This window comes from Elephas maximus, chromosome 14 (genome assembly GCF_024166365.1).
Source record: "Elephas maximus indicus isolate mEleMax1 chromosome 14, mEleMax1 primary haplotype, whole genome shotgun sequence".
NCBI lineage: Eukaryota > Metazoa > Chordata > Mammalia > Proboscidea > Elephantidae > Elephas > Elephas maximus.
The window spans coordinates 20,573,000-20,588,413 of record NC_064832.1 but is presented as its reverse complement, the minus strand read 5'-3'; the positions used below and the strand labels follow the sequence as shown (position 1 = coordinate 20,588,413).

Genomic DNA, 15,414 nt, shown 5'->3' with positions numbered 1-15,414 from the left:
CAGAGATGAAAGAAGAAAATTTGGTAAGACAGTTGGAAAATACGAATAGTGTTTCCATCATGAGAGGGCTGCTTGTTATACCAATGTTTTGGATTTTATCTTAAAGAAAATGAGAGCTACAGATTTACCTCTTTATGTAATTGTTCTGACAGAAGTTTTCAGGTTGATTTAGTGCAGGAACTACTAACCTAGGATAAAAGAACTCCTAAAGGGTTTAAGTCTGGGGTTCATGGATATATGATCCTTTTAAAACTGTAGGTGAAATGTCCTGTCAAGTGACTATGTATAATTTTGTAGGAAAAACGTTTATTACTCTCATCAGAGAAAGAGCTCTACGATTCCAATAAAAGTCAAGACTCACTGGATTAGGGGAAATATGTTGGAAGTCAAGTCCCTGGGTGGTGCCAATGGTTAATGTGCTAAAAAGAAGTTGGAAGTTCGAGTCCACCCAGTGGTACCTTGGAAGAAAGGCCTGATGATCTACTTCTGAAAAATCAGCCATTGAAAATCCTATGGAGCACAGTCCTACTCTGACACAAATGGGGTTGCCGTGAGTTGGAATCTACTCAACAGCAACCGTTTTGTTTGTTTTTTGATTGGGAGTTAAGAAGACCAGGTAGGTGGCTGTCATTGCAATGAGAAAACAGCTAATCAGGGCTTAAACCAAATAAATGAAAATACGAAGCACGTTTAGGGGAGAGAGACTGGGGAAGGAAGCAGGTAAAGGATATTAGTGTTGATGCAGAATCCTTCGGTCTACTTATCAGGCCATGACTGCCCTTTCGAGTTTCCTTGAGATCTGTAGTTACAAATGTGGAATATGCACTTAGATACATCACTAGGGTAGTAGAAAGAGAGCTGACTGGGAAAATACATTTTGAGTGAGAATACACACTGCAATTGAAACCAAGATTTGGGGCATGCAAAAATAAATGCTGTAAACTACCCGATAGTTTATCCTTGGGTGCTTTGTTAACCAAATATGTTAGTTTCTTCTACGTGCCCCTTAACTTTGGTCATATTCCAGACCTGCCTTCTTCTCCTCCCTTCCCTTCTCTGCCTTCAAAATTCTTACCTTTATTTTAGGTCTCAATTTAAGATTTACTTCCTTTACTAATATTTCTTTCTTTCAAAGTACATGGAGCCTGAAGAAAGTATACTTTATTTCCTAGAGTGTCTTGGGATTTATTTCTTAACTTCTTACTTTGACAATGGCTTTAAGAGCCTCACTTGCTGTTATAGCTGACAGGTGAAACTGAGCATGAATTTCTCTAAGTACCCATTCTTTAGCAATGTGGGAGGTTATATATGTTCCCCAGAGAGCTAATCTGTAGAAAATTGTTTGCCACAGTTTGGAACATCTATGAATAAATTTTTGAGCACATATAATCCAGCTTTCTTATTTATTATTTTTATTCATTATTGCACAGAGAACACTCAAATAAACACTGAGGATAAATTGAAACAAAGAAAATGAAGGGAGAAAGCATATCTTTGTTTCCTTACACCATTGAAATAAGAGGTACCAAGAGAAACTAAATACATATAACTAACAGAAATTTGACAGTGGTAACTTGGGAAAATATGTATATATTTTTTTAATGTAAGAAGGATACAAATCTGTTTATAGTTTAGCTTTTAAAATATTTCAATTTTTTTCTCTACAAATTTGCTCTTTTTACCTTTATCACCTTCTTGTTGGTAAAGCATGACTAGATGGGGGCCATATGAAGTGTTTAGGTGGGGCAAATGCATCTTCTCATTCCCAAGACATTAGTAAAAAGCATTTATGCTTTTCTTCTTTATGTTTGTGTGCAGTGTTCAGTATGTTTTCTCAAGAAAAGGATCCTCAAGATAATTCCTAATGAAGATGGGGCTATTTCCACTTCCCATTTTTTTCATGGTGAGTGGCAGAATTGATAAGTACATGTGAAATTGCTAACTGTTAAAAATAACAGAGTAGATATATAGCAAAGTATCATAGGTAATCATAAGGAATATGAATATCTTCCAGTTTTACATGATATTTGGATTTTTGGTTTTCTCTGGCTTTAGGAAAGACCATAAAAGTACGTGGGGCAGGGATCAAATAACCAGCTTTCCAAAAGGGTACTCAACAGGACAGTAAGTCCTCCCATGGAGGCTTTGCGGTGGATTGCTAATTGGAAATAGTTGGAAGGAATGTGTTATCTTTAACTTCAGGGAGCATTGCAGAGTGTGTCTAACTGAACTCTTGTAGACTGTTCAGTGCTACAACAATAGAGCCAGAACAGGCTTTAAACTGGGCAAGGACTGAAGCTACAGTAGTCAGTGGAAGAATGAACACAAGCCATAATTTTTGCCTGCAGCACATTTAAGTAAACTTTTATTCTTTCCTACTTGCAATGGTGGAAAAGTTTGAGCCCATTCCTAACACCTTTTGAGGTTAGAGACCAATGCAAAGGGAGAGAGGAAACTCATAGAAAAAATTAAAATTAAGATTGATTGAAATAATGACAATTGTTTTAGGATATAGGAATCATTGCTTTAACAGAGATTCCAGAAAATGAAAGTTTATTTCTTATTCTAATTAAGAGTCCAGCATAGACAGTTCATGGTAGTGTAGTATCTTCTTCATACCAGGGCTCAGGTTCCTTTTATTTTCAATTCTGAAATTAATTGGGTATTACGCTAATCTTGGTCTAAGACGGCTTTCCACTACCATGTTCCAATTCCAGCCATGGAGAAAAGGAGGGCTCCATACTTGAACTCCAATGTTCTGAATTTGTATACATCACTTCTGGTTATTCAAAAATTTAGATCTGTGAAAACACTGAGTTGCAAAGAGGGCTCAGAAGTTTGTTTGTTTTTTTTTTTTGCTTTTTTTCTAATTGATTTAATTCACATACCATAAAATTAACCAATTTTAAGTTGCCATTCACGGTTTTTAGTATATTCACAAAGTTGTATAACCATCACCACAATTTAATCTTAGAATATTCTATTTTATTGTGCTTTAAGTAAAAGTTTACAAATCAAGTCAGTCTCTCACACAAAAACTTATATACGCCTTGCTACATACTCCCAATTGCTCTCCCCCTAATGAGACAGACTGCTCCCTCCCTCCACTCTCTTTTCATGTCAATTTCACCAACTTCTAAACCCCTCTATCCTCTCACCTCCCCTCCAGGCAGGAGATGCCAACATAGTCTCAAGTGTCCACCTGATCCAAGAAGCTCACTCCTCACCAGCATCCCTCTCCACCTTATTGTCCTGTCCAATCCCTGTCTGAAGAGTTGGCTTTGGGAATGGTTCCTGTCCTGGGCCAATAGAAGGTCTGGGGGCCATGACCACCGGGGTCCTTCTAGTCTCAGTCAGACCATTAAGTCTGGTCTTTTTACAAGAATTTGAGGTCTACATCCCACTGCTCTCCTGCTTCCTCAGGGGTTCTGTGTTGCATTCCCTGTCAGGGCAGTCATCAGTTGTAGCTGGGCACCATCTAGTTCTTCTCATCTCAGGCTGATGTAGTCTCTGGTTTATGTGGCCCTTTCTGTCTCTTGGGCTTGTAATTACCTTGTGTCCTTGGTGTTCTTCATTCTCCTTTGATCCATGTGGTTGATACCAATTGATGCATCTTAGATGGCCTCTTGCTAGCGTTTAAGACCCCAAACGCCACTCTCCAGAGTGGGATGCAGAAAATTTTCTTAATAGCTTTTATTGTGCCAATTGACTTGGATGTCCCCTGAAACCATGGTCCCCAAACGCCCAGCCCTGCTATGCTGACCTTCAAAGCGTTCAGTTTATTCAGTAAACTTCTTTGGCTTTGGTTTAGTCCAGTTGTGCTGACCTCGCCTGTATTGTGTGTTGTCATTCCCATCACCTAAAGTAGTTCTTATTTATTATCTAATTAGTAAATACTCCTCTCCCATCCTCCCTCCCTACCCCCTTTCGTAACCATCAAAGAATATTTTCTTCTTTGTTTAAACTATTTCTTGAGTTCTTATAATAGTGCTCTTATACAATATTTGTCCTTTTGCAACTGACTAATTTCACTCAGCTAATGCCTTCCAGATTCCTCCATGTTATGAAATGTTTCACAGATTCATCACTGTACTTCATCGATGTGTAGTGTTCCATTGTGTGAATATACCGTGATTCCATTCATCTGTTGGTGGGCATCTTGGTTGCTTCCATCTTTTTGCTATTGTAAACTGTGCTGCAATGAACATCGGTGTAAAGGCTCTTATTTCTCTAGGATATATTCCAAGGAGTGGGATTGCTGGATCCTATGGTGGTTCTATTTCTAGCTTTTTAAGAAAGTGCCAAATCGATCTCCAAAGTGACATTCCCACCAGCAGTGTATGAGTGTTCCAATCTCTCCACAGCCTCTCCAACATTTATTATTTTGTGTTTTTTGGGTTAGTGCCATCCTTGTTGCAGTGAGATGGAATCTCATTGTAGTTTTGATTTGCATTTCTTAAATGGCTAATGATCGTGCGCATTTCCTCATGTTATCTGTTAGCTACCTGAATGTCTTCTTTAGTGAACTGTCTATTCATATCTTTTGCCCATTTTTGATTGGGTTATTTGTCTTTTTGCAGTTGAGTTTTTGCAGTATCATGTAGACTTTAGAGTTCAGGTGCTGGGAAAACTCTTTCCCAGTCTGTACATAATCTTTTTACTCTTTTGGTGAAGTCTTTGGATGCACGTAGGTGTTTGATTTTTAGGAGCTCCCAGTTATCTAGTTTTTCTTCCACATTGTTAGTAATGTTTGTATACTGTTTATGCCATGTATTAGGGCTCCTAACGTTGTCTGTAAGTTTTCTTCCATGATCTTTATCGTTTTAGATTTTATATTTAGGTCTTTGATCCACTTTGAGCTCATTTTTGTGCATGGAGTGAGGTATGGGTCTTGTTTCATTTTTTTGCAGATGGATGTCCAGTTATGCCAGCACCATTTGTTAAAAAGACTGTCTTTCCCCCATTTAACTGCTTTGGGGCCTTTGTCAAATATCAACTGCTCATATGTGGATAGATTTATTTCTTGATTTTCAATTCTGTTCCATTGGTCTATGTATCTCTTGTTGTACCAGTACCAGGCTGTTTTGACTACTGTGACTGTATAATAGGTTCTAAAATCAGATAGAGTAAGGCCTCCCACTTAGTTCTTCTTTTTCAGTAATGCTTTACTTATCTGGGGCCACTTTCCCTTCCACATGAAGTTGGTGATATGGTTCTCCACCTCATTAAAAAATGTCATTGGAATTTGGATCAGAATTGCATTAAATCTACAGATCGCTTTTAGTAGAATAGATATTTTTATAATGTTAAGTCTTCCTATCCACGAGCAAGGTATGTTCTTCCACTTATGTAAGTCTCTTTTGGTTTCTTGCAGAAGTGTACTGTAGTTTTCTTTTACATCTCTGGTAAGATTTATTCCTAAGTATTTTATCTTCTTGGGGGCTACTGTAAATGGTATTGATTTGGTGATTTCCTTTTCAATGTTCTCTTTGTTGGTGTAGAGGAATCCAACTGATTTTTGTATGTTTATCTTGTATCCTGATACTCTGCTGAACTCTTCTATTAGTTTCAGTAGTTTTCTTGAGGATTCCTTAGGGTTTTCTGTGTATAAGAACGTGTCATCGGCAAATAGAGATACTTTTACTTCTTCGTTGCCAATCTGGATGCCCTTTATTTCTTTACCTAGCGGAATTGCTCTGGCTAGGACTTCCAGCACAATGTTGAATAAGACTGGTGATAAAGGCCATCCTTGTCTGGTTCCTGATCTCAAGGGGAATGTTTTCAGGCTCTCTCCATTTAGGATGATGTTGGCTATTGGCTTTCTATAAATGCCCTTTATTATTTTGAGGAATTTTCCTTCTATTTCTGTTTTGCTGAGAGTTTTTATCATGAATGAGTGTTGAACTTTGTCAAATGCCTTTTCTGCATCAGTTGATAAAATCGTGTGATTCTCATCTTTTGTTTTATTTATGTCGCGGTTTACATTAATTGTTTTTCTAATGCTGAACCATCCCTGCATACCTGGTATGAATCCCACTTGGTCATGGTGAATTACTTTTTTGATATGTTGTTGAATTCTAATGGCTCGAATTTTGTTGAGGATTTTTGCATCTAAGTTTATGAGGGATATAGGCCTGTAAGTTTCTTTTCTTGTGGTGTCTTTACCTGGTTTTGGTATCAGGGATATGCTGGCTTCATAGAATGAGTTTGGGAGTATTCCGTTCTTTTCTATGCTCTGAAATACCTTCAGTAGTAGTGGTGTTAATTCTTCTCTGAATGTTTGGTAGAGCTCTGCAATGAAGCCATCCGGGCCAGGGTTTTTTTTTGTTGGGAGTTTTTTGATTACGTTTTCAATCTCTTGTCATGGGTCTATTTAGTTGTTCTACCTCTGTTTTTGTTAGTTTAGGTAGGTAGAGTGTTTTTAGGAATTAATCCATTTCTTCCAGGTTTTCTAATTTGTTAGAGTGCAATTTTTCATAGTAATCTGATATGATTCTTTTAATTTCAGTTGGGTGTGTTGTAATTTCTTATTTGGGTTATTTGCTTACTCTCCTGTTTTTCTTGTGTCATTTTGGCCAATGGTTTATCAATTTTGTTGAGTTTTTCAAAGAACCAGCTTTTGATCTTTTTAATTCATTCATTTTTTAAATTTTTTCTGTTTCATTTAGTTCAGCTGTAATTTTTGTTATTTTTTTTCTTCTGGTGTCTGTGGGTTTCTTTGATTTTGGCCCTTTCTTCTTTCTGTATGTGTGCATTTACTGATATAAATTGACCTCTGAGCACTACTTTCACTGTGTCCCAAAGGCTCTGATAGGAAGTGTTTTCATTCTCCTTGGATTCCATGAATTTCTTTATTCCATCCTTAATGTCTTCTATAATCCAGTCTTTTTTGAGCAGGGTATTGTTCACTTTCCAAGTGTTTGATTTCTTTTCCCTGCTTTTTCTCTTAATGATTTCCACTTTTATGGCCTTATGGTCAGAGACAAAGCTTTGTAATATTTCATTATTTTGGATTCTGCTAAGACTTGTTTTATGACCTAATATGTGGTCTATTCTAGAGAATGTTCCATGTGCACTAGAAAAGAAAGTACACTTGACAGCTGTTGAGTGGTGTGTTCTGTATATGTCTATGAGGTCATTTAGACTTTCCGTGTCTTTATTGAGTTTCTTTCTGAATGCCCTGTCCTTCACCAAAAGTAGTGTGTTGAAATCTCCTTCTATTATTGTGGAGCTGTCTCTCACTTTTCAATGCTGATAGAGTTTGTTTTGTGTACCTTGCAGCCCTGTCATTGGGTGCATAAATATTTAGTATGGTTATATCTTTTTGGTATGTTGTCCCTTTAATCATTATATAGTGTCCTTCCTTATCCTTTACAATGGATTTAACTTTAAAGTCTATTTTGTCAGAAATTAATATTGCCACTCCTGCTCTTATTTGATTGCTGTCTGCTTGACATATTTTTTTCTATCCTTTTAGTTTTAGTTTGTTTTTGTCTCTAAGTCTGAGGTGTGTCTCTTGTAGGCAGCATATAGACGGAACATGTTTTTAAATCCGTTCTCCCATTCCCTGTCTCTTTATTGGTGCATTTAGTCCACTTACATTCATTGTAATTATGGATAGGTGTAATTTTAATGCTATCATTTTGATGCCTTTTTTTGTGTGTTGTTGACAGTTTCTTTTTCCCACTTAATTTTATGTGCTGAGTAGATTATATATTGTCCTTTCCTCATATTCATTGTTGTTGATTTTGTTTCTGCTGAGTATTTTTTTCTTGTGGTTCATTTTGGTATGTAGGATAGTTTGTCTCCTTTGTGGTTACCTTGTTATTTACCCCTATTTTTCTAAGTTTAAACCTAACTTTTATTTCTTTGTGTCACCTTGCCTTCCTATCCATATGGAAGATCTATGACATTTCTTAGTCCGTCTTTATTATTTTAATGTTGTTTTCTTTTACATAATTACATCACTGTTACCCTGTTTTGAGCGTTTTTTAATCTTGATTTATTTTTATGATATCTCTGTCTGGGGTAACTGCTGATTGCTCTGCTCAGTGTTCTAGTCTTGGGTTGATACCTGATGTTATTGATTTTCTAACCAAAGAGCTCCCTTTAGTATTTCTTGCAGTTTTGGTTTGGTATTTTTAAATTCCCTAAACTTCTGTTTATCTGGAAATGTCCTAATTTCACCTTCATATTTGAGAGACATTTTTTGCTGGATATAAGATTCTTGGCTGTCAATTTTTTTTCTGTCAATTTTTTATACAAGTCATCCCATTGCCTTCTTGCCTGCTTGGTTTCTGCTGAGTAATCCAAACTTATTCTTATTGACTGTCCTTTGTAATTGACTTTTCATTTATCCCTAGCTGCTCTTAAAATTCTCTCTTTATCTTTGGTTTTGGCAAGTTTGATTATAATATGTCTTGGTGACTGTCTTTTAAAATCTACCTTATGTTGAGTTCGATGAGCATTTTCGATATATATCTTCTCGTCTTTTACGGTATCAGGGAAGTTTTCTGCAAACAAGTCTTCAACAATTCTCTCTGTATTTTCTGTTATCCCTCCCTGTTCTAGTACTCCACTCACTTGTAGGTTATTTCTCTTGATAGAGTCCCACATGATTCTTAAGTTTTCTTCAATTTTTAAAATTCTTTTCTCTGGTTTTTCTTCAAATATATTAGTGCCATGTGCTTTGTCTTGGAGTTGAGAAATTCTGCATTCCACTTGTTCAATTCTGCTGCTCTGACTTTCTACTGAGTTGTCTACTTCTGAAATTTTATTATTAATCTTCTGAATTTCTGATTGCTGTCTGTCTATGGATTTTTCCAGCTTATTAAATTTTTCATTATGTTCTGGAATAATCTTTTTAATTTCTTCAATTGCTTTATCTGTGTGTTCCTTGGCTTGTTGTGCGTATTGCCTGATTAGCTTCCCGATGTCTTGAAGGGTTCTTTATAGTAATCTTTTGTATTCTATCTCTGGTATTCCAGGAAGGTACTTCCATCTAGGAGATCCCTTGATTCTTTGTTTTGAGAGCTTGTTGAGGCAATCATGGTCTGTTTCTTTATGTGACTTGATATTGGCTGTTGTCTCTGAGCCATCTGCAAGTTATTGTATTAGTTTATTTTATGTCTGCTTACTGTGTTATAGCTTCTTGCTTTGTTTTGTTCTGCGATGCCCAAATGGGTTGCTTGAGTGAGCTAGCTTGATTATTTTTGCCTTTGGAGCTCTGACATCTTGTCCCCAGATGGCTAGAGCTGTTATCAGGTATATTAGTCTAGGAATCCACTCACTTTTCTTGTATGAATTCAGCTCTGGTGTCCAGGTAGCTAATCATCAAGTGTGTGGTATAGTCTTTGTCCTGCAATCTTAGAGGGTCAAGGGTGATTTGTGTAGGTACCAGTATCTGCTTGCAGCAGGGAGTCACTCTGTGAACAAGGCAGGGGGCTGAGAATCATCCCTACATGTCTCCGAGCAAAGCATTTCTTGTTCCTTGAGCCTACAGGTGGGTGGGTTCTGCATACAGACCATGGTCACCCAATGTTTTTGGTTTTAAGGACTGGTAGGTAGCAGTTATCCTTGGACCCCTGTCACGGGTGCCTGGGTGACCTGAGTGGTGCCAGCAGTCCTTAGGCCCCTGATGTGGGTAGGTGAGGACGCTGTTTAATAGGCAGAGCAATGTCAAATATGAAACACCCACCTCTCCGCCGCACAGCTGAAATGGTTGGAGTCTGCCAGCAAGGACCTAGTCTCCTAAAATAGGCCCGCACAGGTCCATGCAGAGGGAAAAGTTACTCAAATTCCAGGGACCATTTATGCTTGAACAGGAGCCACTTCTGTCTTGAGATCTACTGGTTAGTGGAGTTGGCAAATTATCTTTTCCCCTAATTGCAAATTCACTTCTTCTCCAAGGCCAGGAGGATGACTCTAGGTGCTCAACAGGGCGTATCTCAGTCCCAGGGAAATCAGCCGCTGAAGCCAGCTTGTGGGGGCAGGGGGCAACGCATTAAAATATACAGAAGTACTTAGCTTTTGCTGGTTCCAGAGGTGTGAGTAGGCTGTGTGGCTGGCTCCTTCTCCCTAAGGAAGGTATGGTCGAATGCTCTTACTAGCCCTCTGCAGTCGCTCCCGGGAATGGTACCTGAGGGCTCCCCGCAATTCACATCCAGTAACTTCTCTCCATTTCTGGACCGTCTCTTTCTTCCCCTGCCCCTCAGTTCATTTTCTAAGCTTGCTTTTGATGTTCAGGGCTCCTAGCTTGTCATATAGTCATTTCACTTCTCTTTTTGGGTCTTTGTTGTAAGAGGGCTTGCTGGAAACGTTTGTCTATTCTGCCGTCTTTGCTCTGCCTCTAATTTAAATATTTTTATCACTGGAAAAAGAAACTCTGTACCCATTAGAAGTTAACCCCCGTCCCCCTCACTTCCCAGCTCTTAGAAACCACTGATTTCCTTTTTGTCTCTATGGATTTAAATGGACTTAGTCCATATAAATGGACTAAGATGATATGTGCATTTTATATCTGGCTTCTTCCACTTAGTATAATGTTTTCAGTTCATTAGTGCTGTTTTATGTACCACTGTTTTATTCCTTTTTATGAATGAATAATATCGCATTGAATATACCCATTTGTTTATCCATTTATCAAATGATGGACATTTAGTTGTTTAAACATTTTGGCTATTATAAATAATGCTGTTATGAACTCTCATGTATAGGTTTTCATGTCGACATCTATTTTCAAGTTTATGTACCTCAGAGTGGAAGTACTAGTGTATAAATAACTCTATTTTGCCTTTTTGAGGAACTGCAAAACTATGTTCCAAAGTGGCTGCACCATTTTACATTCCCACCAGCAATATATGAGGGTTTCAAAATACCATTTGCTTCTCTTTTTTCTTTTTCTGTATATTTTTTGGTCCTATTCTTAGTGTTTACCTTGGAAATTACAGTTAACATCTTATATTTATAACAACTTAGGTTGAATAAACCGAATTTAATTTCAGTATTATACAAACTCTCTGCTTCTGTACATCTCCATTCCTTCCACCTTTATAGTGTTATTGTCACAGATTACATCATTTTATATTACAAACCCATTAATATAGACTTATAATTATTGTTTTATGTACTTATCTTTTAAATAATATAAGAAAAAGAAATATTTAAAAAGCAACCAAAAGTACAATAACAATGGCTTTTACATTTACCTATGAAGTTACCTTTACTAGTGTTTATTTTTTCTTATGGCTTTGAGTTACTAGTGAATGTCCTTTCATTTCAGCCTGAAGAACTCCTTTTAGCATTTTTTGTAAGATGGATCTACTGTTAGTGAATTCCCTCAACTTTTGTTTACCTGAAAATGTCCCAATTTCTTCTTTAGTCTTGAAAGATAGTTTTTCTGCTATAGAATTCTTGTTCACAGTTGCTTTTTTTTTTTTTCTTCCAGTACTTTACATATGTCATTTCTCTGTCTTTTTGGCCTTTTGATATCTAAGGATAAATAAACTGTTAAACTTATTCTAAATCCCTTGTATGTGGTCTGCCACATCTCTCTTGCTGCTTTTGAATTTCTCTTTTTCTGTGGGTTTTTACAAAATGATTTTAATGTGTGTTGGTGTGGATCTCTGTGTTTATCCTGTTTGGAATTCAGTGAGCTTCTTGGATGTGGATATTCATGTCTTTCATCAGATTGGTAATTTTTTGGCCATTATTTCCTCAAAGATTTTTCTACCCCTTTCTCTCTCTACTCTTCTTCAGGAGCTCTTATAATAAACATGTTGGTTTGCTTAATGGCATTCCACAGTTCCCTCAGGCTCTATTCACTTTTCTTCACTCTTTTTTCTTTGTGTTTCTCAGACTGGATAATTTCTATTATCTTCAAGTTCACTTTATTCTTTCTCCTGGCTGCTCAGATCCGCTCTTGAACCCCTCTAGTGAGGTTTTTTTTTTTTAACTTCTTATTTACTTTTCAGATCCAGAATTTTTGTTTAGTTCCTTTATATAATTTCTAACTATTCGTAGTCTCATGTTTTTTTCAGACATTAATTCCATTATGATTTTTCTTCATAATTTCCTTTAGCTCATTGAACATACTCAAGACAGTCCGTTTAGTGTCTTTGACTAATAATTCCGATGTCTGAGCTTCCTCAGGGATGATTTTTATCAAATTCTTTTTTTTTTTCCCCTGTGAATGGGTCATATTTTTCTGTTTATTTGTATGATTTATTATTATTATTTTGGTTGTTGTTGAGACTGGACATTCTGATTATTAAAAACAAAATGACATTCTGATTATTACGTTGTGTTAATGCTGGAAATTTAATTCTCCTACTCCTGCTTTTTTCCTTGAGGGCTGGAGCCACCTATTGGTGACTTTTCAAAAACTATTTTTGCAAAGTGTGTATTCCTTGTTGTGTGTGGTCACTGAAGTTCTATTTTGTTATGCTTGCAGTCACCCAGTGTCCTGACGAAGATTTCCTTAAATGTCTGGCTCCCAAAAGGAACAGAAAAAAATCCTCTCAACAATTTATATCCTCTCAACAACTGCTGTCTGGGAAATTGCTTCAGCCCTTGGGGTTTGAATGATACCTTTCCTTTGTGCTGGCCTCTCCCAAATCAAAAGCAGAGATCAGCAATCAAAAGACACAACCTCAGTTCTTAGAAGTCTAATTTCTTATTACCCATATTGGCACCATCAAGCTTCACCAGGAGCATGCTTGTTTTCCCTATGGCTACCTGCTGCAGATATGGAGGATAAGGGATGGTAGGTGCCATGCAAAATGCCCAAATTCACTGAAATGTACTGACATTTTCCTGCCTTTCCATCAACCTCTCCTCTGAATGCTGCATATGTTCAACAAGATCTCAGAGTTCCAAAATAATTGATTCAGGCTGTCCCAATCAACATAATTATTGATTTGGTGGAGGGACTGATTCTTTGAGTTTCCTTCTCCACAATCTTCCATGACATCACTCTCCCTATTCTCCACTTTTAAGGTTCATAAACAAGTTCTTTAGCAATTGGGAATTTTAAATTGTTCTATTTTATATTATATTAGGATAAAATTTTGTAGCATAATTGACATGGACATTAATTTAGACTCAAACCAAACAAAACCCTTTGCCATCAAGTCAATTCCAACTCATAGCAACCCTACAGGACAGAATACAATTGCCCCATAGAGTTTCCAATGCTGTAAATCTTTATGGAAGCCACACTTTCTCCCACGAAGCAGCTGGTGGGTTTGAATCACAGGCCTTTCAGTTAGCAGCCAAGGGCTTATTCACTGTGCCACCAGAGGTGCATAGTTCAGACTTACCACCCCCTAAATTTCTCGTCTATGCTTTAGAGTTACTATTGTACTTTTGATCTCCTAAAGATAATTTTTTAAAAAACACAATATTTAAGGATGACATTCTTTACTTTTTGAGTTAAACTTTTGTTTTGTTGTGTTTAAAGAGGATTTCAGGGGATAGTTTTTCAAGATTTGAAGAGTATTCCAGGGCAATAGTCTCTGGAGTTTCTCTGGACTCAGTGGGTCCAATAGGTCTGGATTCTTTGGGAACTTGAAGTTCTGTTCCCCATTTTTTCCCTTTCTATCAGGACCCATCTATTGTCTCCCCACTTGAAACATCCAATAATGGTAGCTGGGTACCTTCTGGTCTCAAGTTAGAGGAAGTAGTGGGTCATGGAGACTATTGTTCCCGTAGTCCATTTGCTTCCCTGTTTCTTGGGTTTCCTTCTTCTGTTGCTCCAGGAGAATAATGACCAGTTGTAGCATCTTGATTGGGCACTTGCAAGCTTTTAAAACCCCAGACATTACTCACAAAACTGGGTGGAAAATAGAACCTTTAAAAACAGTATTATGCTAATTGACTGAATCGTCCCACATGATCAAGACCCTAGATCAAAGAGAAAAAAAAAAAAAAAACTAGTCCCATGAGGTGTTTGGTTTTAAGTAGTATCAGCAGCTATAACACTTTTTTTTTGGCAGCGGGGTGGAGTGGTTGTTGTTGTTCCAAAATCATATTTACTATAATATTTGCCACCCCTTTCTTATTCTTAGGTACAGTTTAGTAATATCACTTATGTTAGACGGGCTATGCAATTTTCATCTACATTCAGTGGCACTTTTCCCATGACCATCAACAAAAATTTACTACTACCTAGAGCAGGATTCCATCTCCCTCATCCTGGTAACCATTAATAATCTTTTGTCCCTATGTGTTAACCTATTCCTGTCATTTCATAAAACAAATTTACATTTCATGATCTATCATCTGATAGTTCAATTAGGTGCTTTTCACTTTAGTAAAAGTAAAGAATTGGAGACCATTTGATTGCCAAATAATTTTATCTCTTAATTTTGGAACTGTAAGGAAAATAAATTATCCAGACTTATTACATCAATACTGATTTGTTATGTTTTACTTATATCTACCCAATGTACGGAAACCCTGGTGGCATAGTGGTTAAGTGCTATGGCTGCTAACCAAGAGGTCAGCAGTTCAAATCCACCAGGTGCTCCTCAGAAGCTCTACGGGGCAGAGTTCTACTCTGTCTTATAGGTTCACTATGAGTTGGAGTCGACTGGAGAGCAGTGAGTGGGTTACTCAACGTACTCAGTGGAGATAAAAAAAATGGTATTTTTTATACATCTTTGTCAATTTAATATTTACTTTCAACTTGCCCCATGCTTTAAATATATTTTTATTAAAATCTCAGCGATATAGATGTGGCCCGTTCAATTTATAGAAAATATCTGACTCATAATCTAAGCAAGCAAACCAAAATTACTTTCTGATGTAAAAGTCAGATTTCATTTACCACTACTGTTTGGATTGAATTAGGTCCTCCAAAAATATGTGTTTTAAATCCTAGCCACTATAAAGTTGCTATGAGTCTGAATCAACTCGATGGCAGTTTTTTTTTTTTTTTTTAATACTTCCGTCTATAATCCCATTTGGAAATGGGCTTTCTTTGTTATGTTAATGAGGCAGTGTGCCAAAAGTCAACCTCTCTTGAAATATGAAAGAGCAGGTTAAGCAAGGAAGCAAGCACAAATGGAAGGGGGACAATACAAGCCACATGATCACCAAGGAACCCAGTAATAGAAGCTGAAAAGAGACAAGGGCCCCCACCCCTTCCAAGAGGGAAAAGAGTCTTCACCTAGAGCCTGAATTCAGACTCCTAGCCTTCTTAATTGTGAGAAAATAAATTTCTGTTTCAAAAAGTGACTCACTTGTGGTTTTTTTGTTATACCAGCACTAGATAACTAAGACAGTCACCAATAGGCATTTTTATACATATTTCAAAAATATTATAAAAACACTGAGAAATAAATTATGGCAAGGTTTTTGAAAGAGAAATTTTATTTATTTATTTTTATTTTTTTTATCTTTTTGTTGTACTTT

At 37.0% G+C, this 15,414-nt stretch overlaps 1 long non-coding RNA gene across 1 annotated transcript in view; it reads left to right on the top strand.

Annotated features, from left to right (window-relative positions):
- Positions 1-14,392, top strand: part of LOC126058313 (uncharacterized) — a 79,470-nt gene extending 65,078 nt beyond the window's left edge. The window contains exons 2-3 of the long non-coding RNA XR_007513181.1: positions 1,819-1,903; positions 12,452-14,392. This is a non-coding gene — a long non-coding RNA (uncharacterized LOC126058313). The remainder of the gene's footprint in view (positions 1-1,818; positions 1,904-12,451) is intronic.
- The last annotated feature ends 1,022 nt before the right edge of the window (positions 14,393-15,414 follow it).